Source organism: Ursus americanus, chromosome 1 (genome assembly GCF_024610735.1).
Source record: "Ursus americanus isolate L20-20 chromosome 1, mUrsAme1.1.p, whole genome shotgun sequence".
Classification (NCBI taxonomy): domain Eukaryota; kingdom Metazoa; phylum Chordata; class Mammalia; order Carnivora; family Ursidae; genus Ursus; species Ursus americanus.
Genome location: NC_142127.1, coordinates 54,357,549 through 54,381,939, shown reverse-complemented (window position 1 = coordinate 54,381,939; position 24,391 = coordinate 54,357,549). Strand labels below are relative to the sequence as shown.

General features: G+C 39.4%; 2 protein-coding genes and 1 pseudogene across 4 annotated transcripts in view; 1 reads left to right on the top strand and 2 right to left on the bottom strand.

The window, feature by feature from the left end:
• Positions 1–10,542, bottom strand: part of AGPS (alkylglycerone phosphate synthase) — a 204,373-nt gene extending 193,831 nt beyond the window's left edge. For both annotated transcript variants that reach the window (XM_045806173.2, XM_087861651.1), the window contains exon 1: positions 10,151–10,542. The gene's annotated coding sequence lies outside the window, so the exon portion shown is untranslated. The remainder of the gene's footprint in view (positions 1–10,150) is intronic.
• The window catches only part of NFE2L2 (NFE2 like bZIP transcription factor 2), a 141,829-nt gene that overhangs the window by 56,497 nt on the left and 60,941 nt on the right, over positions 1–24,391 (top strand). Inside the window, exon 4 of one of the 2 annotated variants that reach the window (XM_087861658.1) lies at positions 11,588–11,720. The exons of the other annotated variant lie outside the window; for it this stretch is intronic. The gene's annotated coding sequence lies outside the window, so the exon portion shown is untranslated. The remainder of the gene's footprint in view (positions 1–11,587; positions 11,721–24,391) is intronic. 2 annotated transcript variants of the gene reach the window in all.
• Positions 97–10,255, bottom strand: LOC123798301 (large ribosomal subunit protein eL30 pseudogene; annotated as a pseudogene).

Sequence of the window (24,391 nt, the reverse complement as noted above, 5' to 3'; positions counted from 1 at the left end):
GGCTATTAATTTTTCTAGCAAATTAAAATCTGAATGGGTACATTAAAAACAAGCACAGCTCAAATAGATGCCCTCTTTTCCCAGCGATCATTAGAGTTTTTCTTTTTCTTTTTTTTTTTTTTTAAAGATTTTATTTATTTATTCAACAGAGATAGAGACAGCCAGCGAGAGAGGGAACACAAGCAGGGGGGGTGGGCGAGGAAGAAGCAGGCTCATAGCGGAAGAGCCTGATGTGGGGCTCGATCCCGGATCGCCGGGATCACGCCCTGAGCTGAAGGCAGACGCTTAACCGCTGTGCCACCCAGGCGCCCCTAGAGTTTTTCTTTTTATTAAATCCAGCTATTCAAATAACGTATTAGACCAGGACATGTAATCGTACAGGTCTTGCCCAAAAGAGATCAGATTTTCTCTGTAATATGATTTATGCAAAATTTTAAATACTAGGACAAAAACCTGTGGTACTTTTGCCTGTACCTTCTCAAATGTTAACATGCATACAAATCACACGGGAGTCTTGTTAAAATGCAGATTCTGATTTGGTGGGGCTTGAGGCCTGAGATTCTGCATTTCTAACAAGCTCACAGACGGTGCTGATGCTGCTGGTCTGAGGGCCACACTTTGAGTTGCAAGATTGTTCAGAGTAAGCAATGACTTCAAGCCTGGATACATATCTGAGGTTCAATTTCCTAGTATATACAGACTATTTCTAAGGTCTCTTCCACATGTATGAATCTACAATTCAGTAATCCCTCTTTGCCTATTAATCAATTTTTCTTTAGGCTGCTGATTCTTATTGTTTATAAGTTGTTATATTAAATATTCTTCTGTATTGGAAAGCCAGACAAAAACTCTTGCTTTTGGTTGGCAAGTTTTATTTTCTAACCTTCGACAAATCCATGGGACCATAACCTAAACATGAGTCAACAGTGTAAGATTTTGGTCAGATAAGCTATAGTGTACCTGGGAGTATAACCAAAAGAAAGGGACAGCTAGTTCCAGTTCAAGATGATGACACGGAAGATCCTGAACTCACCTCCTCGCATGGACATACCAAGTCTACAGCTATATATGGAAAATTTTCCTCTGGAAAAAACTTAAAAACTGGCAGAGCAACCCTTTCACATCAAGCAAACAAGAGAAACCACATCAAAGGGAGTTAGGAAAGGCTGAGACACAATCTTGCTATAAACCCCACCCCCGGTACAGTGACCCACAATTGGGAGTAAACTAAAATTCAGAGCTTCTTCCTGAGAAGCAAAGCATGCAAACTCCACAAAAAGCACTCCAGCTTTTAAGACTGGCACCTGAGAGATAAGCCTCCAAATCGTCTGGCTTTGAAGACCAATGGGGTGGATGCCCAGGAGACCCATGGATGCATGGTGAATTAAGTAATATCTGTTAAAAGGCATGCATTGCAGGCTCACCTGCCCAGGACAGTCCTTTGAAAAGGGACCAGACTTTATGTGAAAGAGACTTACTTCCTAATTTTAAAGCACGGGTCTAAGGGACAAGGGCCTGCTGAGATACTCTCGACGCTGAGAGAGAGGTGGGCACCATCTTGCACACTCTCCTACCTTAACTAAAACCAGCCAGTGCCATCTTTGTTTTTCTTTTTATTTTCCTTTTTCTCTTCTTTTTTTCATCCTTTTCTCGGCAAATGCCATCTTTGCATTTTTCCTCTGCCTTGCTTCCAACCAGTGAGCACCATCTTTGCACTCTCCCTCTGCCATGCTCCTCAGGGCCAGTATCTCCCAGAGGTGGCTTCTACACACATCTGATGCCCTGGTTTTTACATTTGGTGTCCTGATTTTTGCAGCTGCCACCCAGGGGACACCCTTGATTGTCTGGCTCTGGATGCCAGGGGGGCTTATGTTCCTGGGTCTCAGAAGAAAGGAAAATTACAGGTCAATATCCCTAATGGATATAAATGCAAAAATCCTGAACAAAATATTAGCAAATTAAATCCAACAATACATTAAAAGGATCATAAACCATGATCAAGTGGGATTTAGTCCAGGATACAAGGATGGTTTAACATCCAAAAATAAATCAACATGATACATCACATTTAAAAAATGAAGGATAAGAAACAGATTCTTAACTATAGTGAACAAACTGATGGTTACCAAAGGTGAGAAGGGTGGGGGGATTAGTTAAATAGGTGATGGGGATCACTTGTTATGATGAGCACTGGGTGTTATATGGAAGTGTTGAATTACTTTATTGTACACCTGAAACTAATATTACACTGTATATTAACTAAGTGGAATTTAAATAAAAACATTTTTTAAATGAAGGAGAAAAATCATATAATCATTTCAACAGACGCAGAAAAGCATTTGACGAAATTCAACATCCATTTATGATAAAAATTCTTAATAAAGTGAGTATAGAGGAATATCCCTCAACATAATAAAGGTCATATATGACAAGCACACAGCTAACATCATACTCAGTGGTGAATAGATTAAAGCTTTTCCTCTAAGATCAGGAACAAGACAAGGATGCCCATTCTCACCACTTTTATTCAACATAGTGTGGAAGTCCTAGCCAGAGTAATTAGTCAAGAAAAAGAAAAACCATCAAAATTGGAAAGGAGGAGTAAAACTGTCACTATTTGCAGATGGCATGGTACTATATATAGAAAACCTAAAGATGCCACCAAAAAACTGTTAGAGCTAATAAATGAAGTCAGTAAAATTTCAGGATACAAAGTCAAAATAGAAATTCATTGCATTTCTGTACACTAATAACGAAGTACTAGAAAGAAAAATTAAGAAAATAATCCCATTTACAATTGCATCAAAAAGAGTAAAATAACTAGAAATAAATTTAACCAAGAAGGTGAAGGACCTGTACACTGAAAACTGTAAGACATTGATGAAAGAAATTTAAGAAGACACAAATACGTGGAATGTATACCATGCTCATGGATTAGAAGATTAATATTGTTAAAATGTTCATATTACCCAAAGCAAGCTACAGATTCAGTGCAATCCCTATCAAAATTCCAATGGTAAAAAAAAAAATTCCAATGGCATTTTTCACAGAAATAGAGCAAACAATTCTACAATTTGTATGGAACCACAAAAGACCCTGAAGAGCCAAAGCAATCTTGAGATAGCAGAACACAGTATGCACCCTCATTTCAAACTATATTACACAGCTATAATAATCAAAACAGTATGGTATTAGCATAAAAACAGACACATAAATCAATGGAACAGAATAGAACCTAGAAATAAACCCACACATATATGGTCAATTAATTTGCAACAAAGGAGCCAATAATACACAATGGGGAAATGAAAGAGAGTTTCTTCAGTAAATGGTATAAGGAAAATTGCACAGCAATATGCAAAAGAATGAAAATGGACCACTATCTTACACTATACACAAAATTTAACTCAAAATGGATTAAAGATTTGAATGTAAGATCTGAGCCCATGAAACTCCTGATCCTAGGTGGTAGGATTGCCAATGGTAATTTCCTTTTTCAAAGACCTTTAAAACCAACCTGGACCCTATTACATTGCCTGTCAGTTGTGTTATGAGTTGATGTATCAGTCGGGGTTCAGTGCAGACACCACTCTAGGTGTTGAATATGAGGAATTCGATGTTTCCAAAACAATTAGGTGGGCTGGAAGAGCAGAGGTTAGAGGGCGGCCCTCAGGCTTCCAAGTCACACCACACAGCAATAACCTAGAGATCAGGAACCTATGGAGACCACAGCTGGCATCACAGCCACTTCTTACCAATGGAATTGGTGGCAACACAGAGACACAGAAAGTCTGGCTGTTGAAAATCATATCTAATGTAGCGTGCTCATCGAAAAGTCCAGAGAAAAGTAACAGGCAGGGAAAATAGTCTCCATCTTGCTTTTACCTTCCAGTCTCACATCATTATACCTGAATGGCAAAACCCAAATTGTATACTGAATCCTATTAGCAGGAAAGTCTAAGAATTATAGTTGTTGGGATTTTTTAAAGTCAATTTTCTTTGAAGTATAACACATACAGAAAAATGCACAAATCACAATCAAGTACAGCTTGATGAATTTTTATAAAGTGAGCATATCCATTTAATCATAACACAGATTGGAAAGCAGAAATTACTTATACACCAGAAAGCCCCCCTCACACTCTTTTCTAGGCATTGTCCTCCCAGAAGTTACAAGCAATCTTGGCCTCTAACCCCATAGAGCAATTTCACCTGTTTTTGAACCTTATACAAAGTGGAATGATGTAGTCTGTCCTCTTTTGTGACCGGCTCTTCTCACTCAGCCTTATATATGTGAGATTCATCCATGCTGTGCGTAGCAATAGCACCTTCATTTTCATTGCTATGTTGTATTCCTTTAGAGAACTATAACATAATTTATACATTTCACTGCACATGGACATTTGGGGATGATTACAAATAGTGCTGTCATGAGCACTGGTGAACATACGTATGCACTTCAGTTAGATATGTAAGCGTGCGATTTCTGGGTTATAGGGGATGCATATGTTTAGCTTGAATAGACACTGCCAAACAGTTTTCCAAAGTGATGGACCTGCCACATCCTCACCAAAACTTTATTTTTTCCACTTTTACATTTTAGCTATTCTGTTGAAAGTCTAATGCAATGTATTGAAATTGTATTATAGTTTAAGTTTTTATTTTTCTGATGTCTAACAAGTGAAGCACCTTTTCATATATATATCGGCCATTGGGATATGTTCTTCTATGAACTGCCTGTTTTTCACCCAGTTTATTATTGGCTTGTCTGACTTTTCCTTCTTTGTAGTTCTTTATTCTATGAGTCCTTTGTTGGGTGTATGTATTGGGAACACCTTTGCCATTCTGTGACTTGTTTTTCCATTCCTTCAGTAGGGTCTTTTGATGAAGACTTTTATAATTTTGATATAGTTCAGTTTATCAGAGGCTTTCCTTTATGGCTCATTTATTTTGAATGTGTCCAATTTAAGAAATCTTTGCTGACTCCAAGGTCAAAAAGGCATTTTCCTTGGCTGTGCAGAAGCTTTTTATCTTGATGAAGTCCCACAAGTTCATTTTATCTTTTGTTTCTCTTACGTGTGAAAACTACTGTTTTACTGTTTACATTTAGATTTACAATTCATCTGGTATTGATTTTTGTGTATGATGAAAAGTAAGAAGTATAGTTTTGAGACTTCCAACTCCTATAATACTGCAGAATGGGGGTGGGGTATCTACGCAAGGTGGTAAAAATGAACGCTGAGTGCCAAGAGACCATGTCTGACACAGTTAGGCTAGTGAGTTTTTACACTGTAAACAGGTAGCTCCAAATTGTGAATTTTTCTGAACTTCTTTTCAAATATGATCTGTGATATGATTTCCCACATTCCACCCTTCCCAAATGTCAACAATCCACCTCAGGCAGTTGCTTTTTGTCTCCTTTCTTACCCCACCTCTTGGAATGTCATCACTGTTGCAAGAACACTGTGTTCTTTTTCGGAAATTGCAGTAAGAATTGATCTGCTTTCAAATAAATGAAAAGACTGGGGCTAGACTTGCTGAGTAAATGTGAATGTTAGTATACTTTTAAAGAAATGTGGTTTTACTACCCAATTTAAGAAATGTAGTCAAGGGGCGCCTGGTGGCTCAATTGGTTAAGTGTCTGCCTTCAGCTCAGGTCATGATCCTGGGGTCCTGGGATCAAGCCCTGTGTTGGGCTCTCTGCTCAGCGGGGTATCTGCTTCTCCCTCTCCCTGTGCCCCTCCCCCTGCTCATATGCTCTCCCTCTAACTCTCTCAAATAAATAAAATATTTTTTTTAAGCGTGGTCAAGTACAGGTCATTGTTCTAAAAGGTTTGGGGACATGGAACAACCTAAGTGTTCATCGACAGATGAATAGATAAAGAAGTTGTGGTTTAGATATACAACGGAATATTTTTCAGCCATAAAAAACAAGAACTCTTACCTTTTGTGGCAACATGGACAGACCCAGAGGGCATTATGCTAAGTGAAATAAGTCAGAGAGAGAAAGACAAACACTGTATAATCTCACTTATTTGTGCAACCTTTAAAAAAAAAAAAAAGACCTCGTAGGAAAAGAGGTTTTGAAACAAGTTTCCTAGCTTTCCTACAATCAAACTTCTCCCCATAGGGTCCTCCTCTAGAAATTATGGGGTGGCCACTGGAACAATAAAATATATCTAAAGCAAAATTCTTCTCAATTGCCTTGTGCCTGAATCTTTGCTCTTTCCTTTGACATATGGATATATCCTTTAGTTCCCTGATAATACTAGGTGAAGTGTTGTGAAATATGACTTTATTATTATTCAATTCAACTCCTGTTTCATGTCCCCATATCTCTAGACTATTAGGAAAACTAACACTAGTCATTTCAGGACATACTGAAATGGTCATTTCCAAACAGTACTACACAGTTTCAAGATCTTACACAGTGCTGTGGTTTCTGGAATGGGATGGGTATCTTAGCTGGTCCTTAATTAGTTCACAATGAGATGTCCAAGACTGGTTTATGTTGTAGGTATCCCACAGCCCCTTTATGTTTAAGAGGCTTCTGTTGTTTCTGAGTCCCCTAGAGATCTGACCATCTGCATAGATGCAACTGAGAGCCATTCTAGGTTCTTCGATTTCGATTTGCCAGGCACTCCTCTAATTACTCTATATGCATTGTCTTATTTAATCCTCATAATAATCAAATATGATAGTTCCTAATTTTATCCACATTTTATAGATGAGCACTTTAAGTTTAGGTAATATGCCCAAAACCCTCATAGCTCGTTAGTGGTAAATTTTTTGCTATGGATTGATTCTCTTTACTCTTTTGTGTAAATGCTCATTAATAATTCATTTACCCACCCTTGCTCTGCCTCTCAGATCTTAGACAAACCCCTTGCTATCATCTCCACTTGTGTTCAAATTTATCTTTCAAAGACCCAGCACATCAAGACATGCCAGTTATCTTAATCTCCTTATTCAGTTCATGAAGCGAGTATTTCTAGGCACCAGCTATATCTGCAAGACAAATTCTGACGACTGAATGGGATAGGGGGCGAAAGCGAAGTACAAGAGTCCCTTTCATAGGAAACACAAATGGAATTTAACTTAATTAGAAAGAAACCTAAGTTCTTCAATCATTAACCATGAATTTGATACTTGGGACTTAGACATACAAACAGCTATTTGTTGTTCTTGATGGTTCTTTCTTCTGGGTCATCTCCCAGAAGTAGCATAACTCTCTGTGCTCATTTGAGAGCTACTGAACCCTGAAGGCTCCACCTTCACCCACAGTCCTCCTCAGTGTCTGGTGGGTCTCAAGTCTCAGTTTCCCAATTCTCTAATACACTCAAGGTTTCCACAGGGAGTAGGATGAGGATGGAATCTTCAGGAAATTGAAAGTGACACTTTAGAATCAATGTAGTTTCAATAGGTTTTAGGAATGAATCTGGTACCTAAACACTAAATAAAGTTTTTTATGGAAAAATATGAACATGTCCCCCCAAAAACAATTTTGAATCCCAATCTGGTTACATTCCTTGATGATAAACCGTGTTAAATTCTTTGCATTTCTTGGGTACCTTAACTCATAAACCTGGCTACTTTATTTTTTTAAGATTTTGTTTATTTATTTGACAGAGAGAAAGAGAGAGAGAGCGAGCGAGCATAAGCAGGGAGAGCAGCAGGCTCCCCGCTGAGCAGAGAGCCCAACACAGGACTCAATCCCAGGACCCTAGGATCATGACCTAAGCCGAAGGCAGCCACCTGGCCGACTGAGCAACCCAGGCATCCCAAACCTGGCCACTAAAGGGAAACTTCTGGTGTTTTCTCTATTCTTTACTCTTCCAGACTGAAGTAGGTGTTTCAGTCTGGACACCATTTCTCAACTTAAGCAAGTTAGTGCTTTTACCCATTTCAGGGAAAACAGAGCTCTCTGGTAGGAATCATTTAAGATTTTATAGAAGTGTTTTACAAAGTGTAATTATGCTCATTTATCTCAAAAGTAATCCCTAATTAGCTGAATGTAAGATAGCCCACCGTGGTAATTAGTTTTACTGGAACATCTTAGCCTGTATTTCTGTGACCATGAGTTTAGTCCTGGAGAAAGGAAAGTCAGAATCATTTGCTTCACTACATCACATAGGTCTGGTATAGGAACCTACTCAAACTGTCAATGATCCTGATGGAAAGCAGAATGCCAGGGCTTTGAAGAAGAAACATAAAAGCCTTGATCCCAGAGAATGATTAGTTCATCTTACTGCTTCCTCCTCAGATGAAGAGCAATTTCAGTCGGATGAGATCCCTGAGCACAGAACCAGCAAGAAGGGGAAAGTACCAAAATGGAAAATAACCTTAAACTTTGTCTTGAAGAATTTTTAAGGCTCCATCCACCTCAGTTTTTTTTATCTGTGAAAGGGGATCTTAATATCTATTTAATAGGAATATTATAAGATCAAGTGAGATATGTGAAAGTGCTCTGTAAAATTTAAAACAATATATACCATTACAGATTTTGAAAATTCCTTTTTATATTTCCTTTGCTTTTTTAACCTAGAAAATGCCCTGACCAGCCATAATGACCACATTCCATATTTTGAAAGCATTGCTAGACTTTGATGATGGTGGTATGATAGTAGCAATAGCAAGGAAAACAGAAAGAGGAATGTGGATGGTGGGGGATGTGTGCATACCAACATGCTGGGTTTTCTTCATGCCCCAAGATGGTCTGTGAAAGCCTTCTAGAGTTCAGGTGGAAAGGAACACAAATTAGATGGGGAATCTACCCAGATATCAGAATTCACATTAATCTTACCACCAAAATAACTATCCATCACAAGTTCATTTCACTTAAAAAACAAAAAACAAGCTCTGGTCAGTTTTATTAAAGAAAAATTTCATATGATTTATTTTTCACCAGTCTGTTCTGGCATGCTTCTCATGATATCAGAATCACCTGGATCAATGATAGCCAGTGTGCATACTCTGTAGTATTACCCACATGCTGTGCCCAGTTCAATATTATTGCCACTGTAGTGATGGACACCAGTGTTGGTCATCATGGCGCAGTATTCTATTTCAGATTTCCTCAGGTTGGGCAGGTGCTGATGAGGATGACCAGTTTCATTTTGCCATGTCTGACCATTTTCAGAGTCTGTTCATACCCCAGCATGTACCTTCTGCTTTCCATAATGACTTGGAGCCTGGAATTGATCAACTCCAGTGACTTTTCCTCTTCTTTGAGGCCACCATCCTCAAACCTTACGTGTGGGACAGCCCCAACCAAGAGCAGCTGCCAAGATGGCTGAGAGCAGGGAAGGGTCTTTATTATTTTTTAAAATAGACTTTTTATTGCTAATAGTTTCAAAGACTTGTGGAGATTTCTTTTTACTTTGTTAAATTGGTTAAGATACCTTAAATTAGCCTTTAGTTAAGAGTATATCTTAAGAATGCTCTATTTTAAGAGATAAATTCCAATCTGGAAGCGAGAAGACCTAGAACAGATACCTCTCTCCAGTTCCAAACCACTGGAACCCTTAGACTGAATTCCATCTCTTAAAAGAAAAAAGAAAAAAAAAGGCTGGGAGGTAAGGGTGGGGAAAAGAAAGCTGTTAGTGACTCACTCCAGTTTTTGGAAGGAGGTGGGTCATTCTTCCACCTCCACAAGCCTAGTGCTGGGAATTCCCACTTTGGAAGATGAGGCAGATCTTGACATGAAAAAAGTTTTTTTTTTTTAATTTTAAGATTTTATTTATTTATTTGAGAAAAAGAGAGTGAGAGAGAGCACAAGCATGAGAGGGGAGCCAGAGGGGGGGACAGTGGGCAGAGGGAGAGGGAGAAGCAGGCTCTCCATTGAGCAGGGACCCTGACTTGGGGCTTGATCCCAAGGACCCTGGGATCACAACCTGAGCTGAAGGCAGACACTTAACCAACTGAACCACCCAGGTACCCTGACAGGAAAAAAGTTTTAAGTAGTGTCCCACCCTAGTAAAGAAGCTTAATTCATCGTTAGCTTCTAGATCGCACAGTTAAGATAGAAAAACAGCAAATACCCATTACACTCAAAGGCTTTAAACATCTACATATCTTTTGGGGAGCAATTTCAATTTCACAACTCTATCTTTAGAAATAATTAATGACATATGAAAAGATTGCTACTTACTAGGCAGATCATCTCAGCTGTGTCCAGTATTTTCTCCATAAACACCTTTGCTGTAGACATCTTTGCCACAAACATTTTTGCCCCATATAACTGGCTGTAAGGCATTTTGCCATGAAAAATAACATAACTGGTTGACAGTTTGGTTTCATTTCTCCATTAGCAAAGTTCCCGTTTTTATATTATATAAATCTTAGCTAGTTCTCATAATGGTCTATACAGCGAAGAGTAGACATGGCGGTCTTAAAATAGTAGATGATAAATATATACATCAACTTGTTAGAAAATACGGTGGTAAAACTTACTAGAAGTGTGAAATAAGAGGTATAAAGCCAGATTGCATACTAGACTATGCTAGAAACCGGTAACGTATCAGTTATAATGATAACAAAGCTCAGTAACAAATGCATCCCAGAGTTAGCATTTCTTCCACATTTCCCATAGAACTTTGGACCGTCTATCAAGGGACATGTGACAATAGGCAAAGAACAAACAACCATGTCAAAGGCTTTCACAACCCAGTACAAAGCTCAGTTACAAAAAAACATCCTGGTACTTGGAAAACTGATACCTCTCTTAAAGTAGGAAGAAATTAATAATTAATGTTATTAACTTTTTCATTATGTCCTTTTTAATATCTCTTTTTACATTCTTTATTATTTTATCTTTTATGACAAAATTGCCTCGTGGTCAGTTAGTTAAGTGAAAATGTTTGCAGTAATGCAAAGATGTCTACAGCAAAGATGTTTATAGTAAAACTACCTAGAACACACCCAAGCCGTATGTATCACACAGAAAGAGTAAAAGCAACCTACCTATCCAATAATAAGAGTTAAGTTAAATGCATCCATAGGAGGTATACTATTTATGTTTAGAGTAATGTTATAGGTAAATATTTATTAATGTAATAAGATTTCTAAAGTTTAATAAATTAGAAAAGACAGTCTGATTGGGACATCCTAATCTCACCTCTTATTATCGCATTATTTTCTTGAGTAACACAGAATGTCTGTGGTAAGGTTGACAACTTGTAAGAGATAATAGTGATCTGAGGGTCAAAAGGTAGCCTTCATCGGGGTGCCTTTGTGGCTCAGGCGTTAAGTGTCTGCCTTCGGCTCAGGGCATGATCCCAGAGTCCTGGGATCGAGCCCAGCATCGGGCTTCTCCTCTGGGAGCCTGCTTCTTCCTCTCCACTCCCCCTGCTTGTGTTCCCTCTCTCGCTGGCTGTCTCTATCTCTGTCAAATAAATAAATAAAATCTTAAAGAGAAAAAAAAAACAAAAAAACAAAAGGTAGCCTTCATGGACCCAAAATATTTAACATTACCTTAAATTTTTACTAATAGAAGATTGTGTCTTCCCTCTATTACTATGAAAATAATTTATACATTTGCAACATAATTTGAATTATTTTTGTGCTGATAACTCTCCCTTTGCCTCAGATCCAGCCTCTGAACTCTGCAACCCCAGGTATTGACCACAGCAGGCTGCATCACTCAGGTTCCCTTGCTGGCTGGCTTCTTAATTGGTCTGGCCAATGGGAGGCACCAGCATGAGAACAGGTGTCAGGAGGAGGTAGGTAATCATGGTATTTTTCCTTAATCCCTCCCTGCTTGGGTGCTATGACTTTGGCAGGAGCTGTGTCTCTCCATGAGCATGTCTCCTCTCCCAAAGCCTATCCCTTCAGGGTTTAGGAACATGTCATTGTCTGTTCTGAGTCCCTCCACCATCCTTTGGTATTTCCATAGCTTTAATCATGCCTCTGTAAGTCATGGCTTTAATAAAGGCTCTTTATTTAAACCCTAAAAAAAAAAAAAGATTTTGAAAGTTTATTAAGGACAAACACTGGTGACAACCAATATGTGCTCAATGGTTCCAATTTTGTAAAATAAATAAATGTGTGAATATAAGCATGGTTTTAAAAGCTCTTAAAGGGCTTCTGGTCCAAGGTGGTAGATTGACCAGATGCATTTCATCTCCTCTTGCTCTCCAAATCCCTCCATCTAAATAATTTTAAAACACACACATTCACAGGGCGCCTGGGTGGCTCAGTCGGGTAAGTGTCTGACTCTTGATTTCGGCTCAGGTCATGATCTCAGGGTAATGGGATCAAGCCCTGCGTGAGGCTCCCCGCTCAGGCGGGATTCTGCTTGAGATTCTCTCCCTCTCCCTCTGTCTAACCCCCTGCTCACTCTCTCTCTCTCTCTCTCTAAAATAAATAAAATCTTTAAAAAATAATTGTAATTAAAAAGAAACCCACAACATTCACAAAGAACATAGTTTATAAAAGTGCAGAAAGGAACTCCCCCTGGCTTCACTCCCAACCCAACACTGGGTCTTGCTCCTTCTCTCAAAGTAGAAAGAATGCCAAGGAATGAGACAAGAGGATGGAAAAAGATTTTTACTTTTTATTTCATACTTTCTGTACTATTTGAATTTTTTCATTAATATGTATGTATTTTTGTAACTTTAAAAGTTACTGAAGGATAGACACAAATGTATTGTTAACACAGTAGCATCACGTTTAGCATTATCTTCACTAGGATTCACTTAAACTTAGTAAGAGTAGGCAGCAAAAGAGAAAGAATATAGGAAGAGGGAAAGTGGAGAAAGAAAGGAGGAGGGGAAGAGCAAGTGAGAACATATTAAATGGTATGGTTTCTGCCTTACCTTCATTTCAATTAGCTTGAACTTAACCCAAAGTAAATATGAAGGAGGGAATGTGAATTTGAACCATTTCTGGTCCCATGTGCTTTTCATGCTCTGAGTATCTAGTCATGCTGAGTGTGATTCTAGCGGTAACAGAAACTTTTATTTTTGTTTCTTTACATTTAAATAACATGGCTTATAAATACCGCATTAGCTGCTCAACCAAGAAAGCAGCGTTCTGTTCCCAAACTGAGTGACTTAGGATATTTTCAAGCATAATTATCATTCCTCCCTGAATGTAGAAGTGAATTCCCAAAACAATGGAAAGCCACTGTAGAAATTAGTAATCAGCGGCGTAGTGAGGTGTTTTTTATTTTATTTTCTCCCCCTCTCTCTTTTGTCATATTTTCTATTTGAAATATGAGACGGTCTTCCTTTTTAATAAGAAGACTGTACTAAAAAAAAAATTTGTTAACAGTATGGGCAGCTCTCATTCCACCTTCACCTGGCCAGTGGACACCTGGTCGCTCCTCTTTTCCAAAGGCGACAGGTTTCATGACTCAACTCCAAGAGCTATCTCCTTTCCTCCTGCCACCCCAAATGGAACACTTTTTAAGTAATAAGATACTATAGCATCCCAATTTTATGCCTTACAAAACTCACCCATTCCCCATCTGTGTTAATGGTGTGTATAACTAGCCCTTCAACTGTTTGTCTTTTTCTTTATATAAAGTGCTTCATGAAATTTTAAGAAACTCAGATTTATAGGGGCAACTGGGTGGCTCAGTCAGTTGAGCAGCCAACTGTTGGTTTTGGCTCAGGTCATGATCTCAGGATGATGGGATCCACCCCACATCTGGCTCCACACTCAGTAGGGAGTCTGCTTGTGAATCCTCTCCCTTCCTCTCCCTCTTCCCCTCCCCACCCTTCTCCCTCTCAAATAAATAAATAAATAAATCTTTAAAAATAGAAACTCATATTTATATTCATCTGTAGGAAAATTGTTTTTTGGGAATTTGAATTATACATAGAAAAGGCCATTTGTAGCAGCAACATTAAAGAGGCTACTACTTTATTTTATAAATTAAAAAGTCATCCAAGAGGGGCGCCTGGGTAGCGCAGACGTTAAAAAGCGTCTGCCTTCGGCTCAGGGCGTGATCCCGGCGTGCCGGGATCGAGTCCCACATCGGGCTCCTCCGCTATGAGCCTGCTTCTTCCTCTCCCACTCCCCTGCTGTGTTCCCTCTCTCGCTGGCTGTCTCTCTGTCACATAAATAAATAAAATCTTAAAAAAAAAAAAAAGTCATCCAAGAAACTTCAGATAGCATAGAAGAGGAACTCACATACCGATGATTAATCTGTGCTTCTGCCTGCAAAATTGAGCAATCAGGGTTGGGCTGTCCCTAAAGAACAACTTTGAAATCCTGGAAGGGAAATCCAGTACTTATCTCAGAGGCCTGTGGGATAGCCAAATCCTTTGGATACTTTAGAAGTTAGAGAGTAAGCAGCATCTGAGGGCTGCCTGCTCTTTGAGGAGGCCAAGCCCTGATGAAATCTGTCTAAACTGATAGCCTGACCAGGTTGTGGGGTTAATGGTTCAGGTCTATAGAAAGTGAGACTCCCAGACAGTATATTCTCTACGGATGATAGATACCTGGATACAGATACCTAATCACAAGTTAAAGATCCAGTTTTAATCCTTTATTATGTGATGCAGAACACTTTACTTAATCTCCTGCACTCCTTTATTTTTATAAATTTAAAATGAAAAACATACTCTTTGTTTATTTCACATATTAAATGAGAGGCTCCTTATGGATATACAGGGCTAGGGTCCCATGGTATAACAGTAAGCTTTGAAATATATATTTAGGAAAAGGATAAAACATTCTATCTACAATGAAGTTGTTGGGCCTTTTCAGTGTGGGAATAGCAGACAAGCAGTCCCTGATGAGCCCAGTGGAAAGCCTAGAAACATTTTCATGTTCCCCCTTAGCATTTTGCAACTTGTTTACCTGTTAAATTAATACCTTGGCAACAAGAATCTGATTTTCTTGCATAGAATCCATCTCTAAGAAAACGCACACCTAGAAGCTGTCAACAACAATTTGCTTGCCAAGTTAGAGTGAGCCCATTGACAGGGTTGGCATGGATCAGCCTTAATCCTTTCTCAAGGCACTGAAGCAAAAGACACAGGGGAGTAGCTGTCAGGGGTTTTCATGTGAATCCCATTCTGCCTGACTGTTCACAGGAGGCCTGCAACACAGCCACCTCCCCTGTCATCTGATGTTAGGACAGCTGCGGGTGCTTTACAGTAAGCACAGCTGAACCATATTCAAAGAGTCTCAAACAGCTCCAAGTCCAGATAAAAGTTCTGAAAAATCCTTCTTGAAACAAAGGTCTCTCTCCTCAGATTCACTGAGATGCCTGATCACACCCCAACCTGGGTCTCTTTGTTCATCACCTCCAAGATCTCAGACTAGCTGCTAAACTGCTTACCTAATACCCACCTGCACCCTCAGACTCACTACAACTTGTCTAGGACATCCTATCCATTGCACCATTTCACCCAAAACTTAGATATACTAGAATTTCTTTCCAGCTCAGACTGTGCTCAGCAGCTCCAATGCCATTCTCACTACTATTCCCATGTCCCATTCCTACCGAGCCTGCTGGGTTGGGCCTATCCTGAATCTCCACCCTCCACTCACCCACTTCATCTTACTCCACTGTCTTTGGCCAGTCAGTGCCCACTTGTGGAAGGCCAAAGTGTAGACTCTGCACGTCTGTACCACTCTTTTTGCCCCTTAATAACCGATAGGATAGACCTCTGGCATATCCCTTAGAGTCTACAATATTTGATAAGAGAGATGTCAAAGGCATATTTTCTGCTCCTCCTGCACTTTAAGTCCTCCTTCTTTCCCTATTTTCTGAGTTGGGGACTGAATAGGGAGATAACAAATTGATCTGAAGAGGATGAACTAAATGTGCTTAGCTTATGGAGCCTGGCCTCAGTGGAAGGAATTGGAATCCTACCCACCCAACTGTGATATCCAATTTTAAGCTTTAAGCATCTAAAACAAAAACAGTTGTGAAAATACCCAACTTCTTATGAGAGCAAGATCAAATGAGGTAATGGATATGAAAGCCCTTTGCCAACTCTGAACTATTTAAAACAGATAGATCACATTAACAATCACTGTAGTGATTTTTTTTTTCAGAAGGCAATAGCCAAGACCTTGAATGAGTGGAAAAGTCAGTACATCTCCCCTCTCCTGACTCCTTTTCCCTAGCCCCACCGCTCAAGTTCCTACACTTACTGCCTTTCTATCACACCCAAATCTCCCACTCCTTTTTCCGCACCCTGATTTCCTTACACCCTCCAGCACCAGGGGAAACTTCTCAACTAGCTATTGACTTCATCAGATTATAGAAATTCACAATAGGGGCGCCTGGGTAGCACAGTCATTAAGCGTCTGCCTTCGGCTCAGGGCGTGATCCCGGCGTTCTGGGATCGAGCCCCACATCAGGCTCCTCCTCTGGGAGGCTGCTTCTTCCTCTCCCACTGCCTCTGCTTGTGTTCCCTCTCTAGCTGGCTGTCTCTCTGTCAAGTAAATAAATAAAATCTTAAAAAAAAAAAAAAGAAATTCACAATAAGGCATGAATGGGTATTAATTCTGGAGTACATTTATATTTTAAAAGAATTTATTTATCGGAGGAATTGCATATTGATAGAATGATCTATAGCGGAAAAAGGAAAAATGACTTTTCTGTGTAATTTTTGTTTATTTTTTCAGATTTTAAATTAATACATGTGATAGCAGAAATGTATTCATATTTTCACCAAAAAAATGTACAAAAATGTGCACAGGCACATTATTCATAATAGCCCAAATCAGGAACAATCTGAATGTTCATCAGTAGTAGAATAAAGTGTAATCTGTTCACATAATAGAATACTACGCAGCAATGAGAATGAAAGAACTAAAACTTCATACAACAGCATGGATAAATCTCAGAAACATAATAGTGAGTAGAGGAAGCCAGGCACAAATGAGTACACACCGTATGACTGCATTTATATAAAGTTAAAGTCAGGAGCGTCTGGATGCCTCAGTTGGTTGAGCATCCAACTCTTGATTTCAGCTCAGGTCATGATCTCAGGATCCTGGAATTGAGCCCCAAGTCAGGCTCTGAGCTCAGCAGGCAGTCTGCTTAAGGATTTTCTCTCTCCTCCCCTCTGCACCTCCCCCTGCTCATGCACACGCATGTGTGCACTCTCCCTCTCTCTCTCTCTCAAATAAATAAATAAATCTTATATAAAGTTTAAGTCAGACAAAATGAATCTCTGATGTTAGAAATCAGGACTGTTCACCATTTGGTGGGGAGGTAATAGTGACTAGGAGGGAGACAAGAAAGCAACTTCTGAGGTCGTAAGAATGTTCTATTCCTTGATCTGAGGATTGGTTACATAGCTATACAGATTGTGTGAAAATTCACTGAGCTGTAAACTGACGTATGCATGAATACGTACTTAAATTAAAACATGCATACATGTTAAACTTAAGTATAACATGCATGTTATACTTAAAAGTTTATTTAAAAATTAGCAATACATGTTTACTGTAAAAAAAATCTAGAATATAGAAAATATGTAGTGTTAAAGGATAGCTTTCAAAAAAAGTAAAATTGTGACTCATGTAAATATACAATGAGCACATATCAAAGATTTTATTTAACTCATTAATTAATGAGGGAACCAGGAAGATCTTATAACCAGTTCAAATAGATTTCAATTACAGAAATTTTTATTATCTACCAGACAAAATTAATTTCCATTGCATTAATGGAATCATTTACATAGCTACAGCAGGAAATATTTTCATTCCTATCTAACTAACCTCTTTCTCTACAAAGTTGTAAAATGATCTACCCAAAGATAATGAAAGCAGCAATAACCAGAATGGATGAGCTAAATTTCACCCACTAAGTTTCAAAGATTTTTTTACAATAGAGTAAAAACAAAACAACCTGTAATCCTTCTAGTCAGAGATAACATATACAAATTTTGTGCCATATTTTTTAAGATTTACTTCTTAGAGAGAGAGAGGTGGGGGGGGCAGAGGGAGAGGGAGTGAGAGAGTCTCAAGCAGACCCCCCCTGAGCATGGAGCCCAATGGAAGGCTCAGTCTCATGACCCTGAGATCATGACCGGAGCTGAAATCAAGAGTCAGATGCTTAACCGACTGAGCCACCCAGGCACCCCAATTTTGTGCCATATTTTTTAAGATCACGTGAGAATTGTCTTGTATCTATAACAAAATTTTCCTAACTAAAAAACCAAAAAGCTTACTTAACTGTTTCCATATTGAGTACAGATTTTTCCTTTGTTCCAGAAAGCATTTGTTCACATTTCTGATTATTTCCTTAGCATACTTTCTAAGAAGAAAAAGTACAAGATCAAAAAATATCATTTTAAGACTCTTGATACTTATTGTCAAATATTATAGGAATACTTTGGACCACAGAGTTAGGTTGGAGGAACCTAACGAGGCTACCTGCATACTGCAGGAACTACTCCTGCCCATAAGATTTCAGGAGTAAAACATGTGTTTACAGTCTTGCAACTTCCCACCATCTGCCCTCTTCTTTGCTTTTGGACTTAGCCAATATTGAGCAAAAACCAAGTCATTGGCTGAGGAAAAAGAATGGGTTGGCAAAACAAACTACCGAAATCTCAGTTCAGACCCAAATCCATGACAGCAAGAGGGCTGCCTGAGCTGATGGCTTCATCTGTATTGGGTTATAAATTCCTTGAGGAATTCTTCAGAACACAACTCAAACCCCACTTCTTCCATAGGACTTCCTGTGTTCACATGTATTTTCTGATCTGTTTGCCAGTCTGGGTTTAAAATATTCTATAACCTACATGTCTACATGTATTTAACCATGAGACCTGAATTATTCAATTATTCAGGAGTGTTTATCATTGCCTATTAAGTGCCAGGGATAGCGGTGGGCTAGGCCTGGGGTAAGTGGTAAGCAAAACAGACTTGTTTCTGTACTGTCTAAAAGGTATGGATACTATGTAATATATAAGACATAACCATGTATATGGAGTGAACACTGTACATTTTAAAGTCAGGGTATTTATTGTTTTATTGTATCTGTTCATTGTTCTCAGGAGCTAGGTCTTCTCCTTCCAAGTAGATGAGATGCTCTTTGAAGTCAAGGGCCATGTCTTTACTTCTCTGGCATCTTCCAAAATATTGAGCTTTCAATAGGTGCCCAGTAGAGAGCAAACCAATTGAAAACATTAGTGCCTCTTGTCTGCACGGATCAAGCAAGCTATTCCTTCCAACTCTTCAATATCTCTTAGAATCTCTGAGGGAATAAGAAACAAATGATTGAGAAACATTAATTTATTACATAAGTTATCATTTTAAATTTTATATCTTCACCAATAGGTGGCACCATCAATTTTAAAGTTATATTTTATACTGTTATAGCCCAAAATTATTAAGTATGGAATTCATTCAGTAAATTTTTATTGGACACCTTCTATGTGTAGGCTGCCCAGCTGGCCACCACTAACAGTATAAGATAAAATACTACAGATACGTTTTTCATGTTTCCTTTTCCAATAATACCCTAAAGGACATTTCACTGCCAGATTTCATCCTCATTTTAAAAATAACTTCTAAGTCTTGAAACAACAGCTCAGAAACAACAGTTTTACAAGTGTGTGTGTGTGTGTGTGTGTGTGTGTGTGTGTGTGTGTGTTCCAACTCAACCTAATATCTTATTTAAAAGCGGGGAGAGCAATGCAAAGTTAAATAAAAAGCAAACCAGAAAAATCTGGATGGGGGGAATGGGGATTCAATCTGCAGAATTTAATCGACGTTGGCTTTTTAATTAACATAATTTACCAGTTCTCAGTGAAAGGAACTTTCTTTCCTTTTGGGAGATAACAGAATTGTGATCCAGGGATTACAGAATTATTTCTAGTTTCTAAGGTGTACAGTCCCATCTGGAGATAATAAAAGGTTCTATTCCTCTCTGTTTATTTCATTTCAAAAGGTTCATTCTCTGGAATTGCCTGAGGTTGCAAACTGTAGAGCATTTGCCAGCTAGAGAGGGCTGCTGCCTGAGAACTGCTCAGGACGTCTCTCGTCCCCAGTAGAACTCCTCTAAGGTCTTCTCAGAGTGGAAACAGGTCCCTTCTACTTTTCCGAGGGATACTGCCTTCTCCACAAGCTGAGCACAGAAAAGGGGCAAAAAGAAACAGGGAGGGGGCTCAGAACGGAACTATAGTATTTACATCAAACACCATATAATAGTCATTAATTTACCCACCTCCTGATGAGAGAAAGGGAACATTTGACCAAGTCTGTGCCTCTTTTCACTGAGCTTTTTTAAAGTGCAGTGAATGGCATTAGGTACTTTGGGAGATGCAAAGATGGAGCATCGAAGGATTTTTGCCATCCAGAAGCTCCTTGTCTAGCAAACCACGATAGTCTTGTGTAGTAGTGGTGAGGAGTGTGGGCTCTGGGGCTCTATTCATTTGAACCTTGGCTTCACCACGTATGCATTCTTGAATAAATTATTTAATCCCTCCGGCCTCAGTTTTCCTAACCTGCAAAATGGGGATAATAGTAGTTACCTCATAGAGTCATTAGAGAATTAAATAAAATAATGCATTAAGATTTTAACAAAAGATGTCTATTGTTAATACAAATAACTTTAATACAAAAGGAAATGTTAGGTGTCCAGAGGTCTAGATAAAGAGCTACAAAAACTCAGAGACTGGAGCAATAACTTTTTAGGGGGGCAAAGCAGAGCAAAGCATTCATTGATGACTTTATGAAAGTGGCATTGTAACTGAGGTTTGAAGAATAAGTAGTATTCACAAATGAAGAGATGGGAGAAAGGAGGGTACTCCCAGAAGACAGACTACAAACAAAGGTGGTGGGGAAAGTAGGTAGGAAAGCCGAGAGTTTGTAACAGAAATAGTAGTTCAGTTTAGCTGTATGAGGGCACATGGAGGGAAAATGAGTGGTGAAAAAATTTAGCTCTAAAAATAGGTTGGAGTTATGTGCAGGGCATATATCAGGCAATGGATTTTGGACCTTATACTTTGGGCCACAGGAAGCCACTGAAGGTTTTTGAGCAGAAAAGTGGCATGTTCACAACTGTGCATTCACAACTGAATTGGCAACCATGCATGATGCACATTGGAAGGAAGAGAGGTGGGTGTGTAGCCATAGTTGACATTTGCTGAGTGCTAATGTACTAATCCATATAGTGTTAGTAGTGAAGGCGAGGTCGGTTGGGAACTGAGCGAGAGAGGAGGTCTGAGATACTGGAGTGGTTAGAATTTAGAAAATTTGAGCCGTATTACATGCGGAAGACGAGACAAAGAGAGGGGTGTCTGGCTTGGGAGAGTGAGAGTAAGGACCTAGCAGGTCTGAAAGGAGAAACTCAGTGAGTTCATCACTCCAATCTCTGCCTCCACCTTCCCGTATGTCTCTGTGTCTTCACATGGCTTTCTTCTAAGGACACCAGTCATGTTGGATTAAAGGCCTACCCTACTCCAGTATGACCTCATCTTAACTGATTACATTTGCAATTACCCTATTTATGAATAAAGTCACATGCTGAGGGACTAGGGTTAGGACTTCAACATATCTATTTGGGGGGGACACAGTTCAACCAAGGAAAGAAGAATAGTGTGAAGTAGGGGGAGAAGGGGAAGAATGGGGGCTGGTCAGTGTGGCAGCAGTGCATGTAGAATGTTTGAACATTAGGGGATGGTAGAAGGGCTTTTGGCCTCAAATGGATCTGACTTTGGGATGATTATATTGGTTTATACAGATTTAATTATACCTCTAGCTTTAGAACATCATTTTTTTTTTAACCATCAGGAATTGACTTGGATATGTGAGTTAGGGGCTTTACTAAAGCTCCAGTGTACCTGGACCTGGTCCCATGCTGAGGCTTGGGATGCTACTCTGGTTGGGAGTGGGAGGCTAAGAGACTTGTCCTAAAACCGTTTTATGGCAAACCCATCATATCTACATGGTTTGTTGTTATTTGAGGTGACCTGGTGTTAGAAGAACTGATGGGGGGAAAGGGGTCATGCTTCTAACCAACCCTTGGACTTCCATTGGTCTCTAGCTTATCCTTTCATCTTGCTGACCTTTCAAGAGCTATTGTAACTAAACCAACCCAAGCCTGTTAGTTGGAAATGGAACCAAGACTATGTGATTTTCATGTTCTCAGACTGTCTTGCTGGGTCCTTGCACATCAACAGAGAGAGAGAGCAGTATGTGAGTTAACTTTTCTACTATAGTAGTTCAAGCATTTTGGAGCAACCTGTAACAGCAGCAGTCTTGCATAATGGTGATGCAGGCCTTGCTACCTGCGGAAAAGTGGATGAACCACACACAACATAACAACACAACCTGTGTTGCAACAACTCACACAAACAAGATACACATTAAATTGAGTACAGTAGGGGGCACCACTACAGTAGGGGGCACCTGGGTGGCTCAGTTGGTTAAGCGTCTGCCTTCCACTCAGGTCATGATCTCAGGGTACTGGGATCGAGCCCCGTGTTGGGCTCCCTTTTCAGCGGGGAGCCTGCTTCTCCCTCTTTCTGTCCCTACCCCCCACTCATGCACTCTCTCTCTCTCAAATAAATAAATCTTTTTAAATTTTTTTTAAAAATTAAGTACAATAGAATGGTTGCTTCTAGGCAGAGGGAGGAGAATGGGAGGAGGTATAAATAAAATGAGATGATAGATAGATAGATAGATAGATAGATAGATAGATAGATAGATAGATAGATAGACAGACAGACAAAAAGAGGGGCCCTGCAGGGATTGATGAGGAAAGGGTACTAGGAAACAAAGAATGTGAGATTCACAAGGATCATTAAGTAAAAATGAAATTCACAAGGAATATTAAGTAAAATAATCCATATAAAATGCTTAGCAAAACACCTGGTCCACAGTATTCAATTGATGTTAGTTAGCTGCTGTTGTCATAGTCATCCTCATTATCACCACCATCATTTCTTTACATGGCCAATGCCATTCCTGTAGTAAAAGAGAGAGCTGGAGGCTGTTTCCCACAATGGAAAGAGAATGCTTTCTCTTACACTAATTCTACCTCCAACATTTCCTTTTGTGTAATCCTGGTCAAGTTACTTATCTCAGTGCCAGCTTCCCCATGCAAGCCTCTCATACATCTTCAGCATTAAATCTCACTCTTGGCACATCACTCCTCTAGCGACTCCTTTGGAACTCCCACTCTTAGGCCATATTAGTTATTGTGGAAAAGCGAAGACATCAGCCTGACCCTCAGGGAAGTCACCTTACTCCTAGTGAGATTACCAGACCCCTTAGACATACCATGCCCTGTAACACAAGCCCCATCAGTGCAGCCTACAATGTGTAGCCCAAAAAAGGGGTCATTGAAAACTATTAGTGTTACATGGAATCAGAGAGGCCCAACCAAGGTGGGATAATCCAGGTCACCCACCATTGTCCTAAGGATTTTTTTTTTTTTTTAAGTAGGCTCCATGCCCAACATGGAACCCAACGCAGGGCTTGAACTCACAACTGTGAGATGAACACCTGAGCTGAGATCAAGAGTTAGTCGCCCAACCGACTGAGCCACCCACGTGCCCCTATTATCTCAAGAATTCTACTTGTCTGGTTCTGACTTTGTATTTTCTATTTTGTGTCAGAGTTACCCAGGACTCGCTTTGTGTTAGGAGTTTAGTCTCTCATTTAGCCTTTATAAAAACACTGTGAGAGAAACACTGCTCTTGTCACCATTTTATGGATGAGGAAAATAAGGCATAGGGTTATTGAGGAATTTACCCCAGGTTACACAACTAGTTAAGTGGCTAAGCCAGAAACTGACCCTAAGCAGCTGGCAGCAGAACCCTGCTACTGTCCAGCCTCTTAGTAATTCCTAGGGAGTTTGGCAGTTCTTGTCAAAATGGAAACTGGACATAATCTTTAATCCAGCAATTTCACCCGAATGAATTTATCTGATAGATCTGTTTGACTTGTTGCTTGAATGCCTATATGGCAAAAGGGGAACAAAAGGAAACATCTATTTACAGGGACTGGTTAAGTATTTATGCTACATAACTGAAATGGGGCGATACAGACTCATGAAAAAGAGGGGTGCCTGGGTGACTCAGCAGGCTAAGTGTCTGCCTCTTGATCTCAGCTCAGGTCTTGATGTCAGGGTCATGAGTTCAAGCCCTGTGTTGGAGCCTACTTAAAAGAAAAGAAAAAGGATAACGCAGGTTTATATGCATTAATATGAAACTATCCCCAAGATATCATCTTAGGTGAAAAAAATCAGTTTGCACAATTACGTATATTAAAAAGAAGATTATAAAACAGTATATATTGCATGCTATCATTAATACTCTTTAAAAAGAGATGGATACACACACACATACACACAATTGCGGTTTTATCTACAACAAATATCTCTAGAGGCATAGATAAGAAATCGGAACTAGTGCGTATCTCTGATGAACAGAACAGGAGGACTGGAGAGCTCCTGGGGGAG